General features: G+C 42.0%; 1 protein-coding gene across 7 annotated transcripts in view; it reads right to left on the reverse strand.

The window, feature by feature from the left end:
* ETV6 (ETS variant transcription factor 6) overlaps window positions 1–27268 on the reverse strand; it is a 125758-nt gene that overhangs the window by 49257 nt on the left and 49233 nt on the right. Inside the window, exon 2 of one of the 7 annotated variants that reach the window (XM_021529948.3) lies at window positions 13825–13867. The exons of the other annotated variants lie outside the window; for them this stretch is intronic. The gene's annotated coding sequence lies outside the window, so the exon portion shown is untranslated. The remainder of the gene's footprint in view (window positions 1–13824; window positions 13868–27268) is intronic. 7 annotated transcript variants of the gene reach the window in all.

Genomic DNA, 27268 nt, shown 5'->3' on the forward strand with positions numbered 1-27268 from the left:
GTGTCATCAAGCCAACAGCTGGACCAGCTGGCCAGGCTGCACACATTTCAAGTCAAGGCTGCTAATCAAACCACAACAGCTACTGGTGGCTGAATGAAGGCTGTACTGAAATTATACCATATTGTAATACCAAACTAAAAGCTTAAAACACCTGCTTTTCCTAGCCTAGGGAGAGTGGACCTAAAGAAGTTCCTTCAGGATTCACAGTCCCATTTGATTTGCTCTTCATCTCAGTATTTAAAACAAGACACATAGAAAAGCAAAGAAACAAATTATGTGCCTTCACCGATTCAAGAGGCTGAGCTCTGAAGAAAAACAGGAACATTAAGGTAAAAATGTCTGAAAGATTTTGCATCTTCTAGCATAATATTGTCATACCTACCTGGGATAAATCAACCTACAGAAGAATTACATGCAGACAACAAACCCCATTTTGTAGGCAATATTTAGGCAATGGATCACAAATGGAGATGAATACTGCCAACAAGGAGGCCTAAAGAATATTACCAGGATCCAGTAACTTTGTGTGAGGAATTGTAAAAATCATTGTGTGATGATGGATCCAGCATACAGCATGGAATGCTGAGGTATGGTAGGGACAGAGGGAAAAATTCTAAGAGTTGAAAGGGTAGATTGGTGAGAGGGAAGCTCAAAGTATGGTTTATGGGGCTGCCACATCTCTGGGCTGACAACTCTGAAGTCCTACATTGAACTTGACAGAGGAGACATCAACGGGGACAGAAAGAAGCACTACCACCCTAACATTGCATAGGAGCAATCTGAGGCATGGCAAGGCTAAAAGGCAAGAGCTGTGGAGGGATTAAGGTTTTCAGCACCATTAAGGTAGTACTTTATTTGCCTTAGTGTTGCCTAAGGTCCCACCCAACTGCAGAGGCAACATTGTGACCATTGAGAATGTGTGTTTATCTGGCATCAGGGTGTTTTCCTCAAATTAATTTTGCACTAAGTCAGTCAGCCTTGGACTGATTAAACACTGGCAGTTGCAGGCCAGTTCCTAAGAGTTCACCAAGCTCCAGTGCTAGCCAGTGCAAAAAGACAAGAGATCTCTGATGGAGCCTGGAGTGCCATTCACAGTAAGTTATTTGGCAGTCAGACCATCGTTTTTGCACCAAGGTAAGACAAAATCCCAGTAAGTGATACAGAGTGGTTCTCCAGAGACTGCCAGGCTCAGCCATGGGCTCAAAAATTGCAATGATATCTAAAGAGGGGACCCTCTCTCCTTAGGAAAACAAGTGGTAGGAGATAGGCAACATGATCAAAATGTGCTGTTCTCCCATCAGGCAATGACATTTTCCTCAAGCGGTTGTGAGCTTCAGAGCCACGCCTGGTACCCAGCTCACACTTCACTGGAGGCTTTCTTCAGAGCCCACTAAGTGCTGGCCTAACTGACTCATGGGGAGTCAGTTATTCATCCACAGCTTCCAGAGACCTGGCTTCACCACCACCAAGGTACAGTGCCCAGCCTCAGTGAAGGCTTCAGCAGCCCACAGCAGCTGTGGGTTTTCCAGGGAGTGGTTCCCCTGTCCTATCAGCCCAGATCACTCAAGACTGGTTGGCTCTTACGGGCAGAAAGCGCCATGTGCCGGCGCTTCCTTGGCTGCTGCGCTTTGTGGCTCCGTTATCTGCCCCCTGCCGCCTCTCCTCTGACAGGAAGCTTCCCCAGAGTTTTCCATCACAGGAAATTTCCTGTGGGGAAGCACTCAGTGAGCAAACAAAGAGTTCCTTGGTACAAAAGAAGAGTGAACATGCACACAGCTGTGAAGAAAAAACCAAATGCTGAAGCAGCAGAGGCATGGACGCCAGGTCACAGTCCAAACTCTGTGAGGAGAACCAAGCTACCTGAGAGGCTCAGAAACCCCCAGGTGAGACCACCGTGGTCAAGTCTGGCTCACAAGGCTGAAGTTGAAATGTCACAGTCAGGTTCTGTTTGACTTCTCTGAAGAGAGTCAACAGCCTTAATGTCACACTGAGCACAGACCACAGCTCGGGCACCATTGCAGGGGCTTTTTCTGTGGCACCTTCCCAGCGAGGTCAAGGACTGCTGGTACAGGCAGAGGGCACACAGCTGTCCCCACAGATGAAGCTGCGACTGCAGTCCACAATGAAGTGCCAAGTGTCCATATCAAGCTCACTCTGCCATCACCTAATAACGGGTTTGACATATCCTGCATCACAAATTCCCACTTGTGTAGGATCTAATCACATTCCATACACACTCTTACAAAAAATACGTTTCTCTCCAGACTGGCCAGTTTCCCTTTTCATAAAATTTGTCCTCCTGCTGTCTTTTTTTCTTCTGTCCCCTACTCTTTTTGCCCTTTGAACTACACTCACTTCCTCCTATTATCCAGTGGTCTCTTCCCTTCTTTTTTTCTATAGCATTTTATTTAGCATCCTGTGCCCTTCCTTTTTCGTCTCCTCACTCCTCTCTCCAGAAACAGATTCCCTGGTCCCTGCAAGTGTTGCATCAGAGGGCTGGGGAAAGAGATGCACATCTGCTATAAGCAAAAATAAAGATCACTCAAAAAGAAGGGTCTTCCATGCTGAAATTCAGACAATCAGCACAAGTTTCTGGCACCACAGAGATTTAATACAACATGTGGGACATGGCTTGTTTGGCAATTTGAACTCACTTGGAAGTACCCCAGGGAAGCCTCCTGCAAGGACACAGGAAAACCCTGCTGGAGAGTACAGACTGACTAGCAATGTCTTGTAAATCCTGCAAGGTACAGTGGGGTACAAAGTACAGGTACCATGGATACATTTCACTGAACAAGTCTCCTCCTAGCAGCATCAGACTTTGGGATAGTACCGTGTACACCAAGTTGGGCAGGAAGCATGGGAGTATGGGCAGAGGTGACCTGAAATTTTGCACTATTCTTATTTTCTTTGGTTTTGAGAGTAACAATCTGCAAACCCACTCTGATTTATCATTTGCTTATGCTGTGGATATTTAAGTGTCTAGTTTATGCTCTTCTGAGCTATGTGACTGCAAAAGGCAGTGCCAACTATTTTCCACCCTCTTCTGTTAATTGCAGCTGTGGTAAAGGGACTTCTGCCAATGGACCCACAATGCTCTGTTCCACAGGAAGTCCTAAGATCTCTTCCTGCACAGGAAATTTCCTGTGGTCCAACAGACATTCCTCTTGGCTTTTATCACTCGCATACATTTGTTTTGGCAAATATCTGTTCTTAGGAACAACAAGAAATAGACAAAGAAAAAGCAAACACTGCCATAAAGAAGGGGGGAAAAAAGGCAGCTATGGTTAGAGTAACAAGCATGATCAAATTAACCACTGTCACACATGAAAAAATATGCTACTGAGGCTGACTTGGGAGGATTGCTACCTTAGACATTATTCAGAAAAGTCTCTGATAGATACAATGTTTTTTAAGATTCCACACACAAGTTTTCTTTCCCTTTTAGAACATTTTACTGATGCATTTTTCTAGAAGTACGCTAGGCACTGTACAAGGAATTCTGGAGCTTTCCTCTCTTTGCAAACTGTATGTAATTATGGCCCTAGCTCTGATCTCTACCACATCATTATCAGCAAAGTTAACAAAAGGAAATGCTTAAAAAGAAATGTTAACACACCCTCCTGCTGCAAATCAAGGACCTTCCCAATCCTAAATCATTCCTCATAAGCACAAGAAAGTTATTATTTTAGAAAAGTAAGAGAATTCAGTTTATCTTAAGATTCTTAAAGCTGTGAACCCCAGGAGACATCAGATAAGATTTTCAGATGCCTTTTCATGCTTCAAAATAAAGGTAAGGGCATACGGGAACTCCTAGAAGTGCGCAGGAGAGTAAGAGAACTAGATTGCATATACACTCCTGAAAAATCCAAAAGGCACCTAATTGTTACCTTCATTCACCTAAGAAAGAAAAGGGCAAAAGGTTCAGATGGGAAAATCTTTTTCACTATGAGGACAGCCAAGTGCTCTGATAGGTTGCCTAGAGGTGTACAATCTCCATCTTTGGAGGCTTAAAAGACCCAACCTGACAAAGCACCAAGGGACTTTGGCCTCAGAGCTGACCCTGCTTTTAGCAGGAGGTTGGAGTAGAGACCTCCTAAGGTCCCTTTTGACATTAATTATTCTGTGGTCCTAAATCTCTCTTTAAATGCAACTCACTACCATTTAAGTTAGCAGTGATGTGCTTTAGAGGAGTTGTTGGCAAAAAGAAAAACAAAAAAAATCACCAAGGCAATGAAAAGACTTCAGAGCTAAGCTTGCTGTGAGTCAAAGCTTTGTTAGGAAGTCACCAGGAATGGAGCGATGGACCATGCAGGTATGAGCACAGGGGCCAGACTTCAGCAACCTTCCCACATCAGGGGGATGCTCAAGCTCACTCCTCACCCAGCCAATCCAAGGCAGTAAGGAGAAGTGCCAGAGCAAATCCAGCAGGTACTACAATAGATGTTTCCCACCTCCAAGGAGGGCAGTATGACAGAGAGCTGTCCTACAGTAAAGATTAGGCCATGACACCAAGGACTGCCAGCTGGACACTTAAAAGTGAGTTTAGCACTTAGTTTTCTTCAGAACATCTAATAATGCTACGAAAGCTTTAATGATCTATTTCTTATACTTTGAGTATACAATTGCACCATTTCCCGGAATGTTTTGCTCTCTGGACCAGATAATTTGTTATGTTGAAAGTGCCAATGTTACACCCTGCCTAGTAAAAGCCATTACCCTTATGTAGTTTGAAAAATCTCCTGTGGGCATTGTACAGTCCATAGAGAACTTGGAATTTATATATATATAAATATACACAGATCATCTACATTTGCAAGTACCCAGAGTCTGTTTCCACTCAGGTTTCCAAGACTTTTAAGGACATTTAGATTTGTATTGGGATTTTATTTTCCCCATTACACCTCCCTAAAAATGTGCCTGACTTCTCACTATTTCCATTCTTCTAGCTTTCAGACACTATTTCCTCATTGGCAGTTGCCCATCTTCCTCTCCCATTCTCAGACAGTGAGACATAAAAGCACTAAAACTTAAATACATGCTTAAACACACCCATCTGCAAGTTAACAGAGAAATCTAGTACAAAGTAGCACAGGATGACTGTAGTTTCTGAAGTAGGCATAGTACATAGTATGAAGAAAAAATACATCAGGTAGCCAGGATGATAACTGGCTATTTGATCACGATCCACCTTTTAAAGCAGCAACAAATTTCTGCGCATCACCAGCAGCTGACGAAGCAGATGCAGACACACGCACACAGAATGACCTCATGAATTCCATCAGCACACACAGGTGTGAACTTCTTAAGAACATGGATGCATTGGGTGCATGTTTGATCTCACAGACTAAAATGGGCTGACTGACTGAGACCTGCTGTGATCTACATCACAACAAAATCCCATTCAACAGCTGTTGATAAATGTACATGCCAGATAATCAATAAGCAAGAAGAATGATTGATGCAGTGATCTCGTTCAGCACCACGTTCCTGTTTCAGAAAAATAATCCTTCTCACACTTAGAATGAAGTCCTAACGGTCAAAGCCTCAGATTAACAACACCAAGTATTTCTCAGCATAGCCCCTGATTTGAAAGACAGAACAGAAACTGAGATATAATTAAGTGTGCTTAGAGTTGTGAGCAGTGGTCATGTTGCAAGAAGCTCTCTGAGACGGGAGCACAGTAAATCCTAGGAGATTACAGCCTGCAATCACCAAAATGTGCCTCCTAAGGAAACCACCAGGAAACAGAGCTGATAGGAGAAAAATACTAGAGCTTTTTTGTCTCTTTTCCTAAAAGCATTTTGCTAAGGTAAAAACCATAACACCTATAATTTATGTGGCAGAAGCTTGGATGAGATAGACTTTGAAGAGATGACCAGCACTAGGAATATGAACTCCTGAATTTTGAGTGAGCTTCCTTTGAGAAGCTGCAGAAGAGACACCCCCAGTGCTATCCAGCTGTGTAGTATCTGCCTCTGCATCCACCTGAGAGGGATGTGACATTATTCACATGGCATAATCAGCAAAAGTCAAAACATTGTGTCTCAGTGTTCAAAGTTAAACATGCCCTTGCACATGCAAAGACCACTCACGCATGCACCAACCAGAATTTTTATAATGCAATGAAACAAGGACCTTGCCTGAATAAAGCAATGTAGTTTTCCCTCAGTACACTTAAAAAAAAGTTTTAAAAGCCAACGCTGGACCATTAAATCATAAAGCAAATCACTGACACAGAGCTTATTACCACTTGACTTCTTTTGATCCCTATCAGACTTCTAAAAAAGTGAAGTCTCATTCTTCTGGCGACATCCTTTCAGCTGCAGAGATAAGGTGGAAGGCTTTTTCAGGAGCACAGCAGCAGGTGATTGAAACACTCCTTAAGGGACCTTGTCCAGTTGTGTTTATTCTAATTTTCCTTAGGATGATCACAGCTTTAATGATTTTCAGATTAAACGTTTTTAGAAACCAGGGAGAAAATATAAGACTCAGGGTTTTTGTAAGAGATATGATACAGCCTCACTTGTTTTCTCTTGGTCTTGTGTATATGGAATTTACAATTTAATACCAAATTCCTATGAGAGGACAATGAACCACAGTCAGTGTGTTCTGGGAGACATTTAGACAAGAGCTGAAGGAGTCCTGGCACTTGTGAACATATTTACAGGACTTCTCTCTGCCTCATACATCCTTTTAAAGCTGAAAGCTGTGCCTTGCCAGGAAATAAACTTCAGGAAAAATTACTTCCTTGTCCTTTTTTTTTTCCACCGGCTGCTCTTACATTTGAGGAGTAGAGGCTTCACATCCATAGATCAGCCATTATAAAACAAAAAGAAAAAAACACCATAACCAATTAAGTTCTACTATCAGGCTATGAAGAATGTCTTTACTGCTTTGGAGAGCACAGATGAGGATTCTGCATCTTGCACTACTGGTGCCACCTCTGCATTTTCTACTCACCTGTGGCCTCTGTAGGCGAGGCAGGCTGGCTGAAATTCAGATGCAGCACCACAAGACTGCATTTGATGGGACCCTATGCATGTTGGCTTTACTAGAGTAAAGCTGACTTGGGGAAGCCTCCAGGAGTGATGTGAACAAGCACTTCAAAAGGCTATTTACCTAAATCTCAGGCCAGAGTTTTATGAGCACTTTAGGTTGGTTTAAAGTGGCACTGTGACAATAAGTAAGTCCTACCTATTCCCACGTCGTGTTCCAGTTTTCACACAGCTCCCCTGAAACTTGTGTTAAAGTAGCTGTACAAACATCAGACCAAGGAAATTAGCATGGTAAAAGAACCAAAACCCGACTATTTTCTCCCAACATTAGTTTTAACCCAGAGGAATTTCTCAGCCTGAATATTTGAGCAACAGAAAAATAAATTTTGCCAGCAGCCAGCATGCAGGTGAGAATAACAGCCAGAGCAGCAGAAGGGCAAGACTGGCCTTTTGAGCAGGAGCATTACATGACCCTACTTCACTTATTTGGTGAAACTGGAGCCTCCATTTTCCCTTCTCCAAAATGGACAATAGTAATAACATTAATACCCCCTTCCTCTAGGAGAACTCCAAAATCGTTGAATGTCCCTCAGCAAAAATGGTATTTCAGGATCTTGGTGGGAAAGCATCATCATAATATACACTCACATTTATCAGCAGCCAGACCAAGGGCTACATTAGCAAACAATCCCCAGTGAATGCTCCTGTGGTCAAAGGCACAGAACACTACCAAGGCTTTCATATTGCCTCTATGCCACAAATAGACAATTAGCATGTTGTCACGATCTTCCACTCCTTAAGCCTGTGAAAATATGTCCAATACATTGCCTTCAGCATACCAAACAATTTATTCAGAAAAGAGACTTAATCTCTTAATGGTTATTTGCTGAAGAGCATCTTGCTGTGTTGGAGAGAATTATAATAGCTGATAGTTGGAATCCTTGTACATGTTTTGTTATTATTGTTTTACTGATGATTAAAGTCCTAACTGTGAAGGAAATGCCAGGGGGTGAAGTGACTGACAAAATGCTGAGTTTTCTAATTTTTTAATTTGTTCAGTTGACAAGTGGATTTTTCTTGGCTTCCCTCCCCCTTCTGATGCTGTACCATCCAGTTAAGCTTTCTCTATCACTTTCCATGACACTTCTGTATCAGCAGGGAAGTCAGTGCTTGGGAAAGCAGGAAGCACCAGCCACCAACAAAGTCTACTATGTAGACTAGAGAAGAGCCACTTCACATGACTCTGCCTCAGCCCTGGATAACCCTGAGACACAAAGGTCATTTTGAGCTTTGAGAAGCTGTTTTGCTCTCTGATTCTTCCAGGCCTGGCAGATACACCTGAGTTCACAGATACACCTGCAGTTTGTTTAATGAGAGGGGATGGATGTGCACGGACAGTTCTTCAAAGAGAGGACAGACACCATCCGTTCATTTAGCAAAAACCACTGGATCACCACCAAGTGTTTATTTATGATCACTGCTGGTATGATTTAGACTCAGATCAAATCTCTTTATCTTCCCTTGATCCAGCCTGTCCTACCTTTTCACTGGCCCGTTTTTCCTCATTTTTCTCCTTACTCTAGTCTGTGACTGAAATAAAAATTGATGCTTAGTGGGTCTTTAATGTATGCTACATGGTTTTCATACTTGTGGGTTCTGGAGAAGTGAAGATGGTGTGGTGCTGTTTGAAGAAAGACTATACCAATAAGGACAGAATTTAAAAAGTTAAAACCCAAAACACAACAGACAGGAGATTTGAATTCTGCTGTGTTTGAGGATATGGGAAGAGAGAGAAGAAAGCTGTTAGTGCAGATTCATGTATTGCAACCAGACCTTACATAACTGAAGTTGTTCCATGTCTTGTCTGTGGCTACAAGAGAGGCTGAGAGTCAGAGGACATGGATCATCTCACTGGAACAATTTCTCTAGTGCATCCTGAGATTCCCTCATCTGTCTTCTTTATTATCTCTGCAAAGATTCCTGTTTCAGTACCTTGTTTCTCGCACTACAAGCATGGAATGTGATAAAGCAGAACCTGGTCCAGAACAATCACAGCCACATGATTAATAGACTGAGACTGAACTTTCTAATTTCCTTTAATGTTAAGAACACCAGAGAGCCTCAAGTGAAAGAACTGACTGGAAATGCTGGCTCTGAACCAACAACCCCAGCAACACTGTTTCTTTGTTTTCTAAAGCTCTTGAAGATACCTGGACTATGAGGAGCTTACGTCCTCCACTTAAAATTGCTTATTTAAGCTGAAAATTTTAATGCATTAGTGCACTAATTTTGTTGGATCTCACTTGAAATAATCAGACAGCTCTCAACTAACATCAACTTTATGTCCTTCCTAACTCACTCCTCTATAGTTGCTGACATCTCTGTGGCACTGCCAAAGAGCATGTTTTGTCAAAGACAGCTACTGTCTTTTAATAGCAACCTCTTTGTATTTACACAGTTAGCAGTCATCTTTATATTTACCTGCAAAGTAAACAGCTGGAAATCTATGACTGACAGAAACCACCCAGGTCAGTAAAACAGCACTAATATGAAGTACTTCCCTTTAGTTACATAAGTAAAACATGTGCCAAGGCCTTTAAAGTAAGATAAAGGTAAATATCAATACTGGTCTCAAATACTGAAGCTTAATTCTCTTTTCCTTTTACACAAGCTTTGCATTTCTGCAGATTTTTTTCACTAATATCCCTCTGAAATGACATCAGGAAGATCAGAAACCCATTTACATCAGTCAAATCAGTACCTCTTAAAATGAGTTACTATTGAATTGCCTTTCTTACTACATGAAACATCGTAGAAAATCTGCAGTTGTTTCTGTGTGCTGGAAGAGGAACATGCAGCAAAATCCCACAGAGGAAACGAAGTCAGAACTACTCTTTCTGAAGTTGCCAGCATGTGCATTCAACCACTGGAAGTGAAAAACCACACCAGCTAGTTTTGTTTAGACTAGTAGCACCAGAAACCTTTTCCAAAATGCAGCCATTGTCTGTCAGTGTTTGCAGACTCTCATGATCATTTGGGGGATGGACTATGGAACAGAATTAAGTTGCCAACAACACATTTGAAGTCCTGGTAACTACAAATGAGGAAACGTGTCCCAGGCTCACGTTTTGCTCGCTCTCTGTGCTCTTCCGAGCTACTGTTGTGTGCTACAGACTTTCCACCCATCCAGTGCTGACTTTGGAAACTCAGATGTGCTGGGGTAAGACACTATGGGGCTCCAGATTCCCTCAGCATTGCTTAGGGCAAAAGCATATTGCTGCATTCAGTTACCCTTCCTCTAATGGTCTTTAAAGGCAAGTCTGTTAGATAAACTTCTATCTGTCAATGCATTTTGACCTACATTTTGACCTATTCTTCCATTCTCTTCAGAGAGAATTATTGGTAAACCCCTGGAATAATGGAAATAAGTACCTTTCTTTGGCAGATTTAAACATATTTTCTAGAAATTAATGTGTTTATCCTTGCAAAGGACCTTCTTATAAATAGGAAAAGTAAGGAGCCTCATGCAATAAATTATCACAGCCAGTAAAAGATTGCAAAAGGCTTGATAACCTGTAGATCATTAAATACAGCAAGTAGGACAGTTTTTACCAATAATGCAAGCCTTGGGCAAACTCATGTAAATGAAGAATGACACATAAACTCTCTGTTTGATGTTCAGATAAAGAAACCACATCCATCATTCTGCTGAGGAGTCTCACCAGTTGATAATCACCCAATAAAATGTAAGTGTATACTGATTCATTTATATTCATTGACTAATCCTTCAGAAAAAAAATCAACTGCTTCTGCTGGAATAATGTGTTTTGCACACATTTGCAAATCACATGATGCCAAATATGCCAGTTTTCTATGCCAGTGCAGGTAGCATATGTCTGGATCCCCGTTTTTCTTATTCACAGAGCAGACCGAAGGTCTCTTGTGTACCATCCACTCTTGGCTTCATAGAAAGCACCTCTGTAATTCCCTAACTCCTCACATAATCCTTTTGCTCCTATAAACTCTCTCTCTCTCATCATCTCTGTCTGAAGTCTAATCCCTTCCACAAATATACACACTTTCAGTCTGCATGAGACACAAGCTGTAACCATAGGAAAGTCAATAAATCTCAGGTTTAGCACACGTCTCAGGTACCCTCATAAACCTTGACTTGGAAAACTCCACCGAGAACTCGAGATTTGCATGAGCAGTACACAGGGCTTTAAGGCCTCCAGGTTTAGAAGAGACCCCAAGGTGGATCTGTAGGAGACTGGAGGAACTGTTGACTGGCCCAAGACTGGATAAGTTAAAGTTTGCTGAATTGGCAGAGTGCCTTACTCTGTCTGGATATTGTAAAATTTACTAAGTATCTATGCTTAAGTATTTTAAAGTTCACAAGGAAAACCTGTTATTGAGTCTCCTGAGAATTTGGCTGTTTCTCCCGTGCCCCACCCAGGGCAAATGCAAGTATATTCCCCTAAAGCCATCAAGCAGGCTGGGGCATTAGAGGATCACCGTTCAGAAAGCATCCCCAAATTGAACTCTACACTAATCCTGTTTAAAATAGTACCAGCTCCATCAGCTCCTCAGACTATGCCAGCCATTAATCCTGCTGGATGATTCTTCTGGAATCCCACTCCTCCAACAGCCACATCTGACTTGGGCTCGCGGCCATTAATGGCTTTGGTTTTCACTCATGCAAAGCCAGAGGTTGGTACTGGATTTTTGCTTACCTTAATCACTTAATTATCTTAATTTCTGTAAGACTCATACCTACAATAGCCAAGCACCCTTGTAACAATGGAAGCTATAGCACTGAAAGACAAAAAAGGTATTCTGCCCTTACAGGCACAACAGATGAATTTACAGAATGGAAACAGCAGTAAAACAATAGAATCTAGTAGTTCACTTGTGGGAGAGTACCTAGGATATACTCTGGTCGACTTAAGGTTTCTAGGTAAGAATATAATGTTATTTAAGTACAGCATGTTGCCTGAAAACTGAAATGTACATAATTTCTGGGTTGGGGCCTGCATTGCACCTTTCACAGAAATATTTGTGGTGGAGTTGGAAATTCTTACTATATCCCAGAGTAGCTGCTGTCACAGGCCATACAGGATCCTATGAAAATACAAAGGAAAATCTTTAAAGCACTAGGAAACACTTTAGACTTTCAGTGCACAGCTTTAACACCAACAGCAGCAGTTGTATTTTCCCTTAGAGCTACTTCTTTGACTGAATGGTAAATCTCAGGCAGCAGCCCTCCAAAAAACTCCTGTGGTTTGGCACTACACACACACTTAGCCAGGTACTATTCATACCCTCCTATGTGTTAAGTCAATGAACAGGGAAGAAGAAAGGTGTATTTATTCTCTCTGTTCCAACAGCTACAGAGAATGCACAGCCCTTCCTTCAATGCTAATGCATCAGTGCTCATGTTTATTTAGTAACTCTGATTGTTTCTTGAAATTGTGCAATTCAGCCCATGGAAATTTCCTTGTTTGCATAATTCTGTCATGTCAGTGTTGTTGGGGTTAAATTCAAAACAAAATGTTGCAAGACAATAATTTTAAAACTAAACAATCTCCTATGGTATTAGTAAGAGGGGGCATATTTTTATGCTTTTCTGTTTTTTTGCGGGGAGGGGGGTGCTGTTTAAGTTGACTTCCAGTAAGGCTCAGAGGTCATATTGAGTTGAACAAATTGCATTCACAAGTCATGCTCTTCTAAGCATAAGCAACACAATTCCCAGAGTCTTAGACATAACCACTAAAATGGTATTTAGAACTTCTGGCTCATCAGCTCGCAGATTTCCTGGTCACTAGTTTAACACATACTAGAAAAACTTGAATTAGTAACAATGAAATACAGAAGTTCTATCCTACAGCTTTTCCCTTTTCTGACCAGAGTTTCTCCTAAGGGTGCAAAACCCCATCCTTAACCCCTGGACAGAGCTCTTTGCTGCTCAACAGTAGATAAAGCATTATCCTGATTTTCATGGCAAATCCAACTCATCTGCTACTGTCATGCTTTCTGTGCCTCCTTTGTGCTTCTCTTTTTCCTTTCTGAATTTTAGGTTGTGGCATTAAGCTGCACACTCTCATTTTTGGCAAATAACAGCAATCAGGCTTTGGTTTTACTTATATTATTATAACAGAATAGTTTAGGGTTTTCCAACCAGGGCCATGAATCTGTAGCTGCTAATGGTGAAACAGGACCACTGATGGTGGGTTAGAAAAGAAAGAACAAGGAAATGTCAATGACATGTGCTTTTAAAACACTCTCTACTTTTCAAAGAGTTAATAGAAAAGAGCTAATTCTAAGTGGTGATTTTCATTAGTCAATTGTATGTCACCAATGGCCTTTTCCAGGAAGTGCATAATCAGGGCACTCCCTCAACTCATACTGGATTTAAAAATAATAATAGTTATTTCATATTACTAACTTCCTTAGAAAGAAAATTTCCCTAAGAAAAATACCATTTTGTCTCTCTTAGTTTTTCACAGGTATAAGCAATCTTAGTGTCAGTGTGAAGAAAGAGATCACATCCCTTCACCTGCTTCAAAAAAGCTGACTGCCCATCCTCAGAAACATTTAAACCAGACAGTTATGGTCACATTAGTCTAGATAGGCACAACTGAATCTCTGACATGTGTAAGAGTCGAGGGAAATGCAAATGATTATGGTTTTGAGACTGCCAAACTGAAAAGACATCCTGTAAAAAGGACAAATATTTTCCTTTTCAAATTCTAGCTCATGGATTTCAGAGAGTCTTTCAAAGTATTTCCAAGAAGGCTTTGAAAGATAATTGAAAAAGTAAACCTACCGTCAATACCCCTTGCTTAGTTGAATTCTGCTTGCAACCTGTCCTGGAAAAAAATTAAAAGAGAAGCATTGGGAAAAAAAAAAGATGCAAATTACTAAAAACTACGAGGAGCTTGACTTTGCCTGTCTTATCTGTACCTTATGCTGTATTTTAATTCAGGTCTTCACTACCATGTTATCCATCTTTTAGTAAAGCAAGTTACATGAGGAGCCACATCTTTTTTCACCCTTTCCCTTTAAGCAACATTTGTTCAAATACCAAGAGAAAAATTTCCTGGAGAAAAGTCTTTCTCCAGGAAAACCCTTCAGCAGTTAAGAAGTCAAAGACTTTCATATACAGTCAGACATAGTGATTGAAAATGTCTAAATCAGGATTGTGCAAGAGAGGAAACCCATGTCCCTAGTTTTTGTCTTTCAACCTCAGTGTTCTCCACGCCAATCCACTCTCTCATGGGAAGCAAATGCAGCTGGTGTAGGACAGCCTCTGTTACCATGCTGAAATTCCACTACAGCGACTGCTTGGGCGACATACCAACCAGCACTGTTGCACATCTCATTTCCCTCCTTCCAGATCCTCAGGAGATGAACCTATCTCACCTCCCAGAGCTGCCTGGAAAGCTTTATTTTATTCTTAATTTAATAACTCTCTCAACACAAACATATAGATATTTACAAGAAGTAAAACGCAGTTCAAGTGTTTACATTTCTTTCCTGTTAACATTTCTTGCTGCAATAGATTTGTGATTGTAAATTACAAATTACACTGAGGTGACAAGGGAAGCATTTCAAATGATCAGACAAAATCCAGCTGGATAAAACACCAGTTACTGTCCTGACAACCCACGACTCAGAACAGTAGAAGAATCTGAAGAATAGCTACCTGGAAATTATCTTTGGCTTTCCTATTCCTTCCCCTACTTTTCCAATACCAAACCCGCTGAGCTTTCACAAACATTGCATATATTTCATGCTGCACCGTAGGAGAAGCAAACAGTTTAGCAAGAGAAATGCCAACAAATATTTGGTAGCAGACAAACATATAACAAAAGGAACTGTTCTGGAGCAGGGACAAGTACCATAGCCCAGCCTTCTAATTTCAAGCAGAAATACAGGCTACATGGAGGGACAGAGCTCAAGACAAGGCCCTAAAACATCATCTGCAAGAGTAAGGGTAGCAAAATGCATCCAACCTCATCTTCCCAGCCTTTCCTTCGTCCTCAATGACCTTCCATTGGTCTTCCATAGCTATTCCTATGACAGGAGTAATTGCCTACAATTTATTTAAACTTCATCATGGCTAATTTTCAGCTGATTAGAGAAATCCCTATTGACCACTAATTTCCAGAAGTGAAATGTAAGATTTCCCCCTTCTGCCACACCAGCAAGAATGTCTACCAGGAATCTCTGAGCTTTCCACATGGAAGCAGGAACAATACCCATAGAGATCAGTCGTGATTTTCATGTCCCTTTTCTACCTCATTTCCTTCCAGCACTCTTGATATCATGCCAAGAATAAGCAGTGTGTGCATTTAAAGCAATAAAAAACCAGCACAAATTAAGTGTCCTCCCACCCACATTTTACTGGAACTCACTGCCATGAAGCTGAACAGTGATTGGAGTGGCACCTGATTAACAATGCAAACTTTGTTAGACACAAAACCTTGGTGAAACTGTTCTCTTTTATAAGCAGTTCATCATTGTACTCTCACTTAGATTTCCTCCTGGCATGGCTATAGCTGCCACCATTACAGGATGCCACCTGGATTTTATTTCTGAGTAGATTTGAAGTAATTCTGTGTAGTTTTTGCTCAGAACAGAAAGGTGACAGAAATGAGTACCATGTTGTCCAGGGGGAAGATAAGATAATGGGAGCTCACAGTTTGGAAAGGAGGGATGACAACCCCACAGCTGTTTGAGGCTGTGTCAAGCACACAAAGAGAGAAGTGCACATCATGCTAGTCTAAGGAGGAGGCAAGCAATATAAAAAATCCAATGACATTTGTTTAGGTGGGGATTAGCTGATAACATTAGAAAGGACAAAAAGAAGAGCAACTTTGGCAAACAGAATGCAGTCTATTAATTTTAATCATTCATTTAATGCTATCAAGAGGTGGTGACAACATGAAAGTTATGAGCCCAGTGTTTATCCCCTTTGGGGTCCTTTGTACCTGACTTCTAAGCCATGTGAACCACTTTTTCTAGTTTTTCTTTACATAAGCCAAAAACTTGCTTTAAACAATACAAATAGAACTTCATATTCTTTCACTGTCATGGAACTAACTCCATTATATGTATTTTTAAGAAAAATTTCCCAAAAACTACAGCACTTATTATAAAATCATGCAGTGCTCTGCCAGTGATTTTAGTGTTTCAGAACTCCAAAGGAACTCACTAAGCAATGGAGAGGGATAAGACCTCCTTGGAACAACAAGGCACATTACACACTCCAATTCTGGGGAGTCTTGCAAAGAATTAAAACAGCTTTAATTGTCAGCCAAATAGAAGGCAGGGAATAAAGGCTTTCTCTCCAGGGAGAAAAGAAAATGCTGATGCTATACTTGTATCAGAGCATGGCAGATCACTTTGTGGCACTAGGTGTTGTGGGCAGAATCACCCATCAAGTTTAGAGACAATACAGTTGAGACAAAGAAAGGTAACATGAAACTCTCACTTTTTGTTCCCCCTACCCCTGTGCCATCTGAAATGATATCCTCCATCTCCAGGTACGATGTATTTGGCAACCCCAGCAGTCTGACCAGAGCTCTTCACCCAGCCCAGCTGAGCTCACAGCTATGGGCATCTCTTGGGGCACAGACACCCACAAGCACTCGCCTTCCCTTCTGCACAGATTGTGATGGGGCAGAGCAGGGAAATGGTATGAGCTGGTTGGTGCCCACTGAAAACAGCTTGAGCTCTCCAGCGATGCCCTCCCTCTATTGTGTCTTGACCAGGATGGAGCAAAGGTCCTTTTTTTCCTCTTATTTAACAGGAAACAGTTATCTGCAACACTTCCTCCCAGATATTTTCCTAACCCCACCAGGGTTACAGGCACTGACTTAAACTTTGAGGATATCCTGGATTTCTCCTTGCCTCAACTGCATCAGCAGCAATGGCACCCAGTTCTGAGGGCAGCCCTGTGCCATTTCTGAGACTTCCATCCAGAGTACTCACCCTGCCAGCCAGCACAGCAGGGCTTAAACCAGAGCTGACTGCTCCATGGAGGAAGGAACACATTTAGCAAACATTCCCCAACCTCAAGCCCCTGTGTCTCTTGGTTAGCGGGGGCTGCAAAAGATAGATTACAGTGAAGCAAACAGCGGGGGAAGGAGAAAGGAGAGGGAAAGGGAGACCTACAGGGAGGGAAGGTTGGGGGGAAGGATATGATCTACTATGGAGAATCCTGTCAGGATGCAATTTATTTTCATTCTGCACTGGAGTATAATGGTGCGCCGCCTGAGCTCTCTCAATAGCTGTTTTGAAGCGAACCAGGGCTGGTATGTCTTTAATTTATCATTTCATTATGAAACGGTTTCCCTTCCAAGAAGCCTTCAAGTCAGGAAGCTGTCTGCCCACACAGGAAATTCCTTTGCAGCAACTTCCCCAAAAAGGAAATTTCCCTCAGAAGTGAGCCCAGCTCATGCCTTTGAGCAGAGTCGTTTGAAGAGGCTGTGGCATGCAAGCCCTGCAAACACCCCTGCCTGCTTACAGCAGCCAGCACTGGGATCTGCAGCTCTGCCCTCCAGCTCTCCTCTCCCCAGGGACAGCCAGGAGTCTTCTGAGGGCACAAGGCACTGGGTTTTTACTAGAAAAAAGCATCTTGAGAGAGGCACAGGACACACAGAGCTGCGGAAGAGCAAAGGAAGAGGAGGGGGAGCTGTAGAAAAGCTTGGCAAACTATTCTCGTCTTCCACTTGAAAATCAGGGGGAAAATTCTACACCCTATCTTAGATCTCTTCCAGTGGTATGTCAGAGACTGCACTCTGTCCCTTACATGTGCTGTGGGTTTCATTTAATGAGCTCGAAAACAAAGGAGAAGGGAGGGGAGGATATACACCGGGAAGGGGGAGAACCACATTTACAAAAATGAATCTCACAGACATCTTGTGAATCACTAAGTGGGAGAGAGCCAAGAACATCCAGGCCAGAGTGAATAATGACATACAATATTTTATGAAGCACCTTAGGAAAGGGGATACAGATCAGAAGCACTACCTGTCTTCCAGCTAGTTTTTAATTTACCATTTAAAATCACAAATAACACCGAATAACTTTTTTTCATGACTACACTCAGAAACCCAAACTGTTGTTTGGGGCAAGAGAGGAAGCAGAACTGAAATTCATGTTACATTTACACGGATGTGAGACAGGACCATAAAAAGGGGCATAGGTCAAACTGCATCTTGGACTGAACAACAGCAGAAAAATGAAAGCAATCTTTTGAGGGTGTATGGGAGAAACAAATGACAGGGATAACAGAATTGCATACAGGGGTGACTACAAACCACTGGAGGCTTATATGCTATAGAGAGAGGCTCTCCACATTTTCCCCAGTTTCACCTTTAAAAATTGTTTTCCAAGCACTTGGAGCAAACCTGGTCCCTAAAGCTGAAGCTCTAGGCGGTGGCTGTCTGCCCTCCTCTCCCATTCCCCCCCTTACCAGATAGCTTTGCCCTGTTCCCTCGCCAGCTAATTTACATTACTTTTTTTTCTCTCTCTCTTGCTGCCCTTGGCATTACATTCATCGATCCAGTCAGCTGTTGTGTAAAAGAGAGTTTTGTCAGAATTGCTTAAAGGCAAATCCCCCCCTTAACTTTTTTTTCTGTGGCCTCTAGCTGCTGAGTTAGTTATCACCTAAAAGAGCCCTCTGGCGTAGCATATGCGTACTGAATATATATCTGCTTGGATGGCATCCACACTACTGTCAAATCACTGGAGATGGCTATGACATGGGGAAAAATATAAAAATTACCATACTAGGAAAGATCCCCAACCCATCTACCCAAACGTCTCAGCAGTTGATGTATAAGCAAAAAGTGAAAGGAACAAGGAAACATGAAGCAATCTCAACTATAATATATATTACTTATCTCAGCCTCTGGTAATCTGCTTTTTAAGGAATTCATGAGCTGTGCTTGCATTCAGGCCACTGTTTCCATACTGACCACATGGCCTACCCCCTCTCCACAGGCTTATCTGGTTCCTTTTAGAGATCCATTGACACCTTCAGCCCTGCAAACATCTTCCTGCAATGATTTCTTTCAGGTAGCGATGCATCCTCATTCTTGTTTCTTTTAGACATCTTGCCCAACGACTTATCTTGGATCCCTGGATTTGCTGTTCTGTCAGGAACTGTGAATAATCATTTCCTGGTCACCTTCTCCATACCAAGCATGATTTCATAGCCACATTTTAACTTTCTCCCTGCAAACCTATTCACTTACAAAACTACCTTTTCTTTAAACTGCAGGGTCCTATTGCCCCTCTCATTTCCTAGGAAAGGGAGGACTGGGGAAGTAGTCTGTTCTAACTAGGTTCCCCAGCACACCAAAAATGACCACTTGGATGAGAACACCACACCCAGAGTGGGACAGAGTTTGAATAAATACATTGCATTAAGACACCTCCCTAAGAATTCATGAGCTTTAACAAGCCTGTGTCCGAACTTCAATTGCCTAACAATTTTGGTGCAAAGTCATGGAATCTATGCACAGTTGCTATACAAATTGGAGTCTGGTGAATGAGTTTTGACAAATATCTTTGCTTAACTCTACAGTCAAGGGACATTCATAGGTATTACTGTAAAACCACATGAAAAAGTCCTGACCTACTCACATCAATAATTGTTTTCTGCTGAACAACCACAATATCCTTCTGAATGAGATGTCCTTGTACTGTGGTCCCATATGAAAAACTGAGAAAAATTATCAACATAGAATAGTTTACTTTCATCCCAATTCTGAATGAAATTAACTAAATTAACTGAACAGTTAATTTAGTAGATGACCATAACTTCAAGTCGTAATGACATGCAGGGCATTTTATTTCCACTGAACATGTCCCTGCTTTTCCAGTTGTCAGGATCTATTGAATGTAACTGTCATGATGCTCAAATTATTTAAAGCATATGTAAAATTTACAGTTGACCAAGAGACATGTTTTGTAAAGCAAATGATAATTTTACAGCCTTTCTGTTGGTGATGTTATATGGACTTATAAAACTGTGCAGTAAAAATGCTTCAGAGCAGGGCCAATGCATTTCAGAATAAAATTATCAGTGCAAGCTACCTTTATTCACAATAGGTTAGAATATTCTGATAATTTCAGCTTCCAAACTGGTGCCAAGACTATTTGCGGATTAGACTTCATATTAGTACTCTTCAGGAAGCAGCTTATGGAGTGCATGCAGTAAGAAAGTATTAAAAACAGCTGAGTGAGCCCCCATCTACAATTCTAAGCCAACTTGGAGATTTCACACATATACTGCTGACTCTGTACACTTGATCCAGTAAAAACTGACTGAAAAGTCCCTTCAAACCTAGGCCCCTAGACTCAAAACCAGCCTAACCCTCTTGTGTCTGCTTGTTGCTGCAATTCTGAGTCTGCTTAGCAACTCCAACTCCTGTGCCACAAAAGGCACCTTCTACCATCTTCTGCACCCATTTTTTGTTTCATCATAGGCAGTAATTTTACAACTCTGCCTAAAAGAAATGGTTGTAACACATTCTAGGTGTTAATTAGCTTCAAAAGGAAAAGTTACAGTCTCTCTACATAAAGCCTAAGTACTTGAGCAAGCCTTCTTTCCACAGGATCTAAATATGTACATGCACATGGAGATACATGTGTCAGACTGAAAAAATAAATCAAAACTTTTCAGCTTTAAAATAAATTTTGATTGTTAACTCTTGTCTGAGTTCCAGTGGAGGTTTTGTGCACACATGTTCTCATTGCAAATGATGGAGCACACCAGAAAGGCCATGCGTGAGAAGCTGTGTTCTGAGGGTTATTTAGGACTAGGCATATTCTCCCAGAACTCACAAGAAAATCATAATTATGGAGAACTCACCATAACAATACAGATCCAACCAATTTAAAAGACATCTGGATTTACTTCTGGGTGTTCTGTTGAACTGAATCAGTGCCAAACCTTGTGAGATTCAGCCATTGCTATTGCACACACTGATAATGGTGTGGCAGGAGGCCAGCAGCAAATACTGACTCCTTTAACAGCCCAGCTGCTTCAGGTCTGCCCATCACAAACACAGTTCAGCTTGCTGTCACTGTTACCTCTGCTGTCACTCCCAGTTCCTCTGCTTGTTTTTCATTCTGCATGATTTTAAAGCTGAGAGGGGCTGTAAAAATTCAAGATCTATAATGTTTTAGCTTTCACAGACATTAAGTACTATCCCTTGTTTCTACTTTGCTGAGCTCCAAGGCTTCAAATCCTGCACTAAACCTTCTATATGACTGGTTCACCACTACTCCACACCACACACTGCATCCCTGAGAACATAAAGTGGAAGTAGAGAATGACTCCTCTGAGTTGGTTTTGCTCACTTTCAACAAGCAAAAAACCACCAAGCAAGCTGTACAGCAGTGATGGGACAAGCCCATGTATTTAATAACAACATTTGTCACCACTGCCTATTAGTATTTAAAGAGCAGTAAAAGAAACCAAACCTCTAATAAAAAGAACAAGGTGCTTTGAACAATTACACACCCGGCAACACAGTAATGACTACCCAGAGTAATGAAGCTAAAAGCCCAGAGGTAGTAAGACTACTAAGGAACTTTCCAGGGAAGCAAGATACAAAGAAGTACAACCTAGAAAAACAAAACAAAACAAAACAAAAAAAAAAAAAAAAAAAAAAGCAAAAAAAAAGAAAGAAAAAGGGGGAACAAAGAAGTATTTTGTACAGAGGGTTTTTCTGACAAAACGCCTTCACTGAATCATGGAGAGGAAGCGAAAGCCAGCAAAGAAGTTAAAAATTGAAGGAGACAGGTTGCTTGGAAGAAATCAGAACAAAAGAGAGAGTAGGAAGGAGGAACTTATACACATAAAGGGAGATTTCCCCTACTAGGAAATACACAAGGACCCACTCAAGTGGCAGAACTGAAATGAGTAAATGGTTTGTGGACCAGTAAGAGCTGGGGCTACTTCCTTCTGCACTACCAAGAAGGAGGAAGTACAAAGGGAGAAATTCTCAGTATTGCACAAACCAAACAGGCACAGTCATTCTTTCATCTCTCTTCCCCCAAACACTGGCCAAGTAAGTAGAAGCACAGCACAAGCTTACAAATTTACTCACACACACATGTCCTAGATAAAACTGTGGAAATTGCTGGAGACAGTGAGACAACTCCTGTTCATTTCATCAAGTCCAGTAGGTCACTTTTCGTACCTATTGAGCTGGTTCAACTCCAACATTTTCACCCAGGACTTGTGCAATTTTGTTCCTGAGGGTCAAGCCCTGGTTATGCTTTCTGAACCCTCCTCCTTTAGCACCACCACTTCTGTTGCTGGTGTCCAGGGTGGCCAAACCCTGTGCTCTGGAGTCTCTACAGAGGGAGGGTATAAATATCACAGAATCTCTCTGCTGGCTTGAGTTGATAGAAACATTCTTTAAAGCTCAGCATCAAAGGATTCACTTTATAAGCTGCAAGCCTTGGTTCTTGTGCCAGCAGCGAATTCTCCCCATAATTAATTAATGCCGTATTAATTGTGCATGTTCCACGGGCCTGTTGAGGAGATGTGGCAAAGCCTGCACACGCAGATCAACCTTTCTGGTGCAGCCAAGAGAGGAGCACAGGAGATGGGAGGTAAAACCCCTCTGGGTGCCTGCAAAGGAACACTGTGCAAAGCAGTGTGCTCAGGGGCTATGGAAGGGCACGTGCTGAGCCCCGCCGTGTCCTTCCGACAAACAATGAGCAAGGGGGGCACAGGGGAATCTACCACCAGCTGCAGCCTTGTGCAATCTGCTCAGCTCCAGGCCAGCCATGAGCATTATCAGCAGCCAAGAGGAGAAGCCCATGGCAGCTGAGTGCCCTCACAGGCAGGGTTTGGCCACAAGTCACACGATCCTGTGAAATCGCTGGAAGGAGAAAGGGGGAGGAGGAAAAGGGGGATAATTCCACCTCACCTCTGTTGTGTTGATCGGCTCTCTGCTGGCTGCCGGCCCTGAGGATGTGGCACCGTGGCCCTGCAGGGGCTTTGGCCATGGTTCAACCAGTGCTGCTCATCCAGCCCAGCACATCCACCTCACCCATCCACGGGGAAAACCAGGGAGCGCTCAGGACAGGAACGAGTGGCAAAGGGGACAACCCGGTCACCAACACCCCCAGTGACAATGCCCATCCTCAGCTGTGCCTCAGGACTTCGCTGGAGACCTCTCTCCATCACAGCTATGCAGGACATGCCAGCCTGCACAGACCATTCCCTGCTCCAGCACAGAAACCAGGGACTAAGGTCCAAGTGCTGCTCAGGATGATTTACTAACACTCATCTTCTACAAAACTCTCAAGGCAGTAGACAAGTATATATTTTCAGCTGTAATCTGAATGACTGCTATAGCCAGCTTGAAAACTAACCTGCAAAGACATTTTCACATTAGCTCTTGCAGCAAACTTATCCATGTGTATAAACTTTTTGGGGGTAAATAATTACTTGTTTCTCTGAAGGTACCATGTGTTTGGTGTTTGCTTTTTAAAGAACAAAATAAAACAGGGCTGGCAAGGGAAAATTGTAGCAGAAGTCCAAAGTGAAATGCATAAAATTAAAAATATATGACACAGAACTGTAAAAAGGGGGAAGACAATGCAGAAAATTCAGAAAGTTTATAAACTAGCTGCACAGAATTGTCTCAGCAAGTTAGTCTTAGAAAAAAGGAATTTCAGTCTAACCATGCATTTGCTACAGCATATCCACACCAAATGTGAAAAAATGCAGTTGAAGATAACACTACTTATTCTGACATGACAAAGCACCTTAACAAACTATACATAGAGAAGCTCTGAAATATAGGCACAAAGCAAAAGCATTAAGAATTCTGCACAAAGCAGGTAATACTTTCCCTTCATAAGGGAGGCAAAATGCAATTTATATCTACCATATAAAAAGGTGGTTTTTTTTCTTTTACATTGCTGTGAGAAGGATGAACAGAAATAAACAGACATCTAAACTTTACAAAATTCAATCTATAAATGCAGATTAAAAACTTTACTTTCTGGAAAGCAAATGGGTGCCAAACCTAAGACTTTTATTGTACACTGTCCCTTTCTTTCAGTAGTTTTAAATAAAAGCTAAACAGATCTCCCTACATTTTTTAAAAACAAAAAGGTAGCTATTTATAGCTGCATTTATTGGAGCCGTTTCCTTATCAGGAAGTACGTAGCTGGGAATTACTATCTGCCTGCATCGGAAATTCTTTCAGGGATACAAAAGCCCAAAAAGGAAATTTCCCTTCAAAAATATTCTGCGGGGTTTTTTGCTGCTGGTGGGCATTTTAAAATAAAATGTCAGTGCTCTGACCAGCTCACAGCCCCTTTGGGATGTTTATTCTGCAAGCAAGAAGCTTTAAGATACTTGAGGGAAACATGAAGAAAAGCTGCTCCTAGAGAACTGGAAGAGGGAGAATGCTGAGAACATAGTATGAAAAGAACCCTTTTCGTCAGGATACTGATACAGTACAAATTCATTACCAGTGCTACAGGGTCTACCTCTGAAATAAGTGTGTTCCTACAGTTCCCAGCTCCTCTCGACTACACTCCTGCAGCTCAGTTCACATGTTCCCCCTGCACCCTCAGGGTAGGAGTGGTGTATAGTCCAAGAGACACTCTTCCTTAGGGGATGGAAAAAGCCCATACGGGGGTACCACACCCTCCTGCACCTAATAGCACCAGGTCAGGCCAGAGGCCATGCAGCACAGGGGTAGAATAATGTTTTCCTGCAGGAGACGTTCAGGTTCTCGTAGCCCATGGGATCCAGTGCTACAAGCAATTCTGGACTTGGGACAGTGAATCCCCAGCTACAAAGAGCCCCTCAATAAGCTCTCAGATCAGAAAACTTCCACTGTATCCAAATCAACCCACATAATCGAGAATTTTGCCTTTATCCTTCCTCTCCATTGACTGCAGAACACCCCATACTGTGCCTATGGACTCCAAAGGCAGGAAGAACCTTTTGGTTAATCATTGGAGACATTAATTTAATTTTTACCTGTCATGGTATAATTTAACATTTTCATTTTGTCTGTATAATTGCCACAGAGCTACCTGACCATGCTGCCAGTGCAAAGCAGACACTTTATTTTTCAGTGGGATACAAAAGCATAGGGAGATCAAAACCAGACAGGCAGATGGAGTAAATAAAGCAGGGTGCTTCAGGCTATTCCTGGGTTATGACTTCTATGCATAAAAACTCATGAGGAAAGATGTGGAGTTAAGCAAGTTTCCTAATGTTCTGACTCTCAAAAGCCAATCAGTGGTGATTGTTTATTAACTCACAACATCACCAACCATATGACTATTAAATATACAATTAATTCATAACTTCTTGAACAGGGATCACTGCTACATTAATAGGACCATGCTAGTCCTGCACAACACATTTTACATGAGAAGTGAGCACATTCAAATTTATTCATCCCATAAAAGTGCACAAGCATTCCACAAGGCTGGAATGCCTGATGCATTAAGTGCTCCACCCTCTCAAGAACCTCTGGAGAAAGATACTGCAAAGAGGCTCTTGGCTGAGGTGTTGGACTGGGCCTCCAAATCTGGATGGAATCATTTTACCAAAAATGTCTCCAACAAACTCAAGAATCATTTAGCCTTCTGCTCCAGCAATAAAATGAGGAGTTCTAAAAATAGTATAAATGGATATTTTACCAAGCTGTATTTGTTAAGCACCCAAAAGAGTGCCAGCACCAGAGAGGAAAGACATTAAAGTACACCAGAAAAATCCAGCTTCTCATAAAGGGCATCAAATAATTATTTTCTTTCTGTGTGTATACACATGACCTACCACATTAATTCCTGGGACCTCAAAGCTACAGCAGCTTTCTCCTTAGACACTTTATGTCCCTCTCAGTGCTGGACAGAGCTGTTTTCTCCCTAGAGGCAGCAGCTCATCTCTGTTAAAAGATCATGACGCTATGCTGTTTCTGCAGGGCTTTTTACCACACTTGTGTTTTGCTGCAAGGCTCTCACCACACAATGGTTTCTTACTGTGGAGTTGTTAGTCATGGCTTGCACGCAGTTTCTCTTCTGTGTTTTCTCCAGTTGTATGGCTGTTTATGAATGCTGCATTCTTTGCATTCATTTTATTTCTTACAAAAATAACTTTCAAAAAAGAGCACGGGAGCAGTTACAACATAATATACATGAAAAATCAAACAGACATTTGGGATGGAAAGAGAAAAGCAAGCTGATTTTAGGTACACTGATCTTGACAATGGCCCTTTAAGACAAAGCTAAAAATGCTTCAAACCCAGCAATACCATAAATGTCCTGCTGCTTCTGCTTCTTATTTCTCTCCACACTTTCCAGGGGAATTCCACAAGGGATCAAGCTTGAATCTCATATTAAAGTGACATGGCTTCCTTTCCCCTCTGAATAGAGATGAACGTGTATTTTGGAGATTTAAAACCCTACAGTGAAGCTTTCCAAAAGGGTAAAAGACTGGCTTAGCACCACTGGGACTCCCACCCACACTGCCAGCTTTCTGGATCAGGAAGCACAGGTCTCTCTGACCTCCCAAATTAGGATTGCTTTGCAAGTTCCCACTGAGGCAGGAAGGCTCTTACCCCTCCACACGCTTCCACTGGGAACGGTCAGAGCAGGAAACTGCTGTTAACTCTGGGCAACAACCAGGCACACTGGGAAAAATAAACCACTTGATTCTATAATGTCTCAAGGAGCAGAAAGCAGCTCACAAAGTCAGCTTCCTTTACAAGTTTTTTCATCACTCAACCTGGATGCTTCTGCCATTGCCACCCGGCAGCAGTAAGGAGTTAATAGATTCAGGGCTAAACTCACCAGCTGTTTGCAAAAGTGACAAGTGAAGGGGCCCTGTGTCACTCCAGTGCAAACCCAGTGACAAGGGGGTTTGTTTCCTACAGGTGATGAACAAAGACCATGCCAGATAAATGCAAAGCAGGATCTTCATGATCCAAAGGGCACAATTTTCCCAGCAGAATCAGTAATGGTGTTTCACTCTTCCCAGCGCAACACAGTCAGTATAAACCATTAGCATCTATATTCAGAGAACTCACAGAATCACTGGGTTGGAAGAGACCTTCAAGACCATCGAGTCCAACCCAACCCCAACATCTCAACTAAACCACGGCACTGAGTGCCACATCCAGTCTTTTTAAACACATCCAGGGATGGTGACTCCACCACCTCCCCAGGCAGACCATTCCAGAACTTTATCGCTCTTTCCGTGAAAA

The sequence above is a fragment of the Lonchura striata genome, chromosome 5 (genome assembly GCF_046129695.1).
Source record: "Lonchura striata isolate bLonStr1 chromosome 5, bLonStr1.mat, whole genome shotgun sequence".
NCBI lineage: Eukaryota > Metazoa > Chordata > Aves > Passeriformes > Estrildidae > Lonchura > Lonchura striata.